This window comes from Ursus arctos, unplaced genomic scaffold (assembly GCF_023065955.2).
Source record: "Ursus arctos isolate Adak ecotype North America unplaced genomic scaffold, UrsArc2.0 scaffold_7, whole genome shotgun sequence".
NCBI classification, from domain to species: Eukaryota; Metazoa; Chordata; class Mammalia; order Carnivora; family Ursidae; genus Ursus; species Ursus arctos.
Window position 1 is genome coordinate 6380233 of NW_026623089.1, and position 4970 is coordinate 6385202.

General features: G+C 47.0%; 1 non-coding gene across 1 annotated transcript; it reads right to left on the reverse strand.

Moving 5' to 3' along the window:
- Positions 1–3895: 3895 nt before the first annotated feature.
- TRNAE-CUC (transfer RNA glutamic acid (anticodon CUC)) lies at positions 3896–3968 on the reverse strand. Its single transcript has one exon. It is a non-coding gene; the product is annotated as a tRNA-Glu (tRNA).
- Positions 3969–4970: the final 1002 nt, after the last annotated feature.

The following is a 4970-nucleotide window of genomic DNA, read 5'->3' on the forward strand; positions in this document are numbered from 1 at the left end:
CAGTCGACTGGCACACCTTGACAGCTTCTGGTTGCAAATCTGTCCCCTGAGATAGCTTTGTGGGCAGTGATCCGAAACCAGTCTTTGGTATTCCTGAATAAGAGGCTATTTTTTCAGAACCAAAAACACTTATATTTTTTAAAAATGGAAGATCTGAATTAAGACTTGAGTTACACTCAGATAATTATAGGTAGCAGTACATTTTTCAGATTAAATGAGGTTCCACTTATTGAGAAAGCATTCTGACCCCACCCTTCCTACCTAAAAAAATCCCTTCAGGGTATCTGAATGTGGCTTCAATGTCTGTTTCCAGGGTTACTAGTGAAATTGAGGTGTTTTTTTCTTTAATGTTTATTAGTCATTCTCATTTCTCCCAGATGTCCTTGATGGAATCTCTCAACATGCAGGTGGAGGTGGGAGACTTCTCCAAAGAGAAGAGAGAAGTCTGCATTCCCCCCACCCGCCCAAGGCTGACCACCTCCACCCATCCATGCTAGCATCCCTCCTCTGCCCTCCCTTTTTCCTTCCAGAGCTAGACCCTCAAAGATTTCGCCTTTTCCCTGGGACGATTCACTCTATTTGGGACATCTTCCTCGATCATTCTTCCAGAGACACTCAAGCAGGAAGGAGAGGGGGCTTCAGTCCTCCACACTGGCCTGCAGTCAGATGGAGAGCACGCTAGGGCCAAGTGCAGAAGGTGAAGCAGTCATACCTCACCGAAAAATAGAAATAGAAGACAGTATAGTTTCATTATGAAAATACACGCAGCCCGTCTTCAGGATGGACCCGATGATCTATACCTCCTTGTGCTCATCCCCCGATTCGGTTTCTTAATACACTGGATCAGGGCTGCCCCTTGTGATCAACAGGGTATGGTGGAGCTGAGCGTATCTGAGTGCTAAGGCTGGGTCATGAAAACAGACAGAGCTTCTGCCTCTCATTCCCTCTCCCGGGAACATAGCTGCCGCACTCTGAAGAAGCCCGCACTGGCCTTCGTGTGGACCCATGTGCAAGAGAAACTGAGGTCCCCAGCCTCTAGCCAGCCTCATCCCCCAGAGAACGAACGGGCCTTCAAATGTTTCCAGCCCAGAGCCTTTAAATCTTCCACGTGAAGTCCCAGACAAACCATCCCCTGCCCGAATTCCTGACGCACAGAATGGCGGTTTCGCATCGTTATGTTTTGGGGTCACTTGGGGTGCAGTCCTAGTAGCTGGAGCAAGAGAAATAGTAAAATGGCTTCTGCTCCAATATGGCTATCACCAAATGTGAGTGCACCTTGAGGGTTCCAGTCCCTAGCAGAGGGGTCTCTAGCACATGCTGGCTGGAAAAGAATCGGAAAAATTTGGGGACGGGGCTCTGTGGCGAGGGATACACACAGCCACGTAGGATATTGGTTAGGATACCCTATCTCTAAAAGCCTTTTTCTTTTTTTTAGTTGGGTATGTGTCATTTTGATTCTGCTTGCAGAATTATGACTGTTTTAATCAAGTAAAATAGCCGGATGGAGATAGCCAAAGGAAATGAAAACAGGATCGTCTTCCAAGTGTCCGGTAGGCAACATACAGATGAAGACCACAAGAGGGCAGGTGGACCTACTGAAATAGGGCTTCTCGGACTTAACCTTCCTCACTCATAGTGACTTTTTTTTCTTCCGCATTTCACTGATGATTTTGTTTGACACTGATCACTGCCCATAGATCGGCTTCATTTCAAAGAAATGAATCCACATTTCAAAGCCCAACCATCCAGGAAGGCCTTGAGCCGGAGAGGGTCCCTAACAGTTAATTTAACAATGCCATATTTGTATTTCTTATAAAATATATTTTTGTAATGAAAACACCTACAATTTCATTACTAAGAAAAATTGAGCTGCTATTTTTAAATGTCAGTGGGATAAACATTTCCTGACTTTATATCACTGCATGAATGCAGATGTGCTATTTACTCAATCTCATTTATTTCATAATGGGATTAAATAATGCTTCATTATTTCATAATGAACAAAGTAATATTGTGATCTTGAAAAAAGAAGCAATTACACTTATTCGTCTTTCACCTTAGAAACCCTTCCCCTCTCCATGCATTCTGACATTAAAATGAACTAATTTGTCGGGTAATTTAAAATCATCTCAATTTCTCCAAGAAAGATGAGGAAGCAGGCTTCTCAGACCCTGGGGTTTTTCTGATTACAAATTATCTTCTCAAAACGTTTCGTCTAAACTCCAGGTAGCCCGGTGCCTGGAGTGCTTCTCACCCTCCCCGGGTGACGAGCTCCCTGTCTCTGGGCAGCGCCTGTCCCTTCCGTGCGGTTCCGGGGTCTGTCCGGAGCCCACGGTGCTGAGTCATCAAAGGCTGATGGAGGGCCCCTGGCAGTCAGTGTGCCGGGCCCCAATCCAGAGCCACCGGGTGGGGGCATGGGGCTCAGCAGCTGCCAGTTGGAACGTGTATGTCGTGTGACGTGGGACAGCTCAGCAGCTCCTCTGAACCTTGGCTTTCCCATCTGTGAGATGGGCCCACACTGCTGCTTCTCTCCGGAGACGCTGTGAGGGCTGAAGGAGACAGTGGACCACGGCTCCTGTGATCATGCGCACCTGGGCACGTGCACCTGCAGCCCGGGACAGCAGACCCTCGGCAGACAGCTAGCTAGGATGACTTTTCACTGCCCTGCTTTTTGTCCTAGGACAACCTTTAAAAATGACTTTGAAAACAAAGATGCCTGAACAGCATGATGTCTCCCTTACTAGCTGTGTACAACGCATGATCTCCCTAAGATCTTCCAGAAGCTTCCTCCGGAATGAATGCTCCTTTCCATGCTTCTGTACGGCACTGAAGATGCAGGTATTATCACCGGGGAAAAGTTCCCATGAAGGAAGCTTTCCAGCCCGTTTTCCTGCCCCGTGTCAGTGGAGATGGCCTATTACAAGGGCGGCAGCTTCTCAAGCAGGGTGCCTTCTGCCCTCCCCTCTGAAGGTTTGCTGGAGGAAGATTTGCACAATTGCCACAAGCCCACATTGGAGGCCGCAATCACTAATGAGCTGTCGTGGGGGCTTTAGCTGTGTTTCTGGGTGCGAGGTGCTGAGGTGGAAATCTTTTACGGCAGAGCATGCGCTGTTTGCATTAAGCTGGGTGGGGGGGCGCTCAGGCGGGGTGGCCGGGTTCCACACTGAGTTCTTTCAAACTGTGCTTCCTCCCAGCCAAGCACACAGAGTCAGATGTTTTTATAGGGGAGAATTCTACAACGGCACACTTGAATTTTTTCCCCTTCAACACGCCAAATGTTTCGTATCACTACATGGCCTCAAATATATTTTATGATGAGGGTTTTTTTTAAGGCACCAATCACTTGCATTACTTTTAATGCATGATCGTAAGTGTGCTACGTTTGGACAAGCAGTAAATTGTGACTGTAGTTTGAAAGTCACTGGGCAAATCTCTTAACCTCTCTGTTGGAGAATCTTTGAAGACTCTCTGTGGCTTTACCAGTGCAGGAGTCACACCTGGCACTTCCCTGATCCCACGGCCGGGGAGGCTGGGGCTCTCCTCTGGGCTCTGGAGGGCCGTGGGCCTCTGCCCCATGAGGCTCTCCTCACTGGTCGGTTCCACACTCTACTGTGTGCTCACCGAGGACAAGGGCTGTGTCTTATCACGTGGTATCTGTCTTAGTTCAGTCCGCTCTAACCGAATTTACTGGCATGTCTTAAACTTGCATTTCCCACAGTTGCGGAGGCTGGGAAGTCAGCATGGTTGGGTCCTAGTGAAAGTTCCCTTCCTCATCTTCTTGGGTCCTCATGTGGCAGGGACAGGCAGACACATAAATGATGACATTTCTGATCCAAAGATATTTTAAACATCTAAAAAAAAATTTTTTTAAGATTTTATTTTTAGGTAATCTCTACACCCAGCGTGGGGCTTGAACTCACAACCCTGAGATTGAGAGTCACATGCTCTGCCGACTGAGCCAGCTAGATGCCCCTTCAATAGTTTTATGAACATTTTTTGGTGTTGCTTAATAATTACGTAAAATGCAATGCATAAATAAAAAATGACATTTTAAATTAAAGACATGCTTTCAAAGAACTTAAATTGATAGATTTTTTTTTTTCTGAATGACTTTAAGCATGACTTAAATATTCTAACAGGCCAATGGTTTATTGATCAGAAGAACTTAGGTATTAAATTACTGGCTGAATACTGCCCTAGGAATCCCATTTGTCTTTAGATTTTAGGGTGATTAATTTGATAAATAGGCAAGATATATTTTCATCTTTGTAACACTGAAAAGCATAATCTCATGTTCGTTGTTCTAAGCAGTAATGTTCTAAAGGAGTGTGTCTGACCCCACAATTAAGCATTTAAATCTTTTTCAATTGTCAATATGCCCCAAATTCAGATCAGTGAAAACATCTCACTTTACATGTGTTTTTTTGTTTTTTTGCTTTTTTTTGTCTCGTTCTCTTAAGGCTCTTCCCCTGCTGGAGATAAAAACTCAACAAATCCTGTTGACTTTGGAAAGTAGCAAAGAAGGATTTCAGTTAATCCAGTGCTTGAAGTGGGACCTGGGGCAACTTGCCAAGATCGTGCTCTTCTTTTGTTGGAATCCTACCACCCACCACTCATTGCCTCCAAACTCCCTCCTTCCCTACACTCTCCCCTCTTCTTCTTTCCCCGCTCAGCTGCCTGGGCCCCAGCGAGTGGTGTGAGTGTGAGGTGAAAGGCTCTGGGAGTTAGCACTGGGGGAAGCCAGAGCCCACTGGGCCTCTCCGACTCCCAGCCACCCTGGGGTAAAGTCCATGGGAACCTCAGAGAGCCTGGGTGGGCGCGCGGCCTATGTGGCTGTTGGGGCCTGGCTGAGTGTCTCCTCTCGCACTGTGGTCTCACTGAGGTTGCTCAGTAGCTGCAGGGACCCCAGTGGCAGACAGCCTTGCCTCCCTGGAGGCCTCCCCTCCCCCCGCCGCCACTCTTCTCCCCGC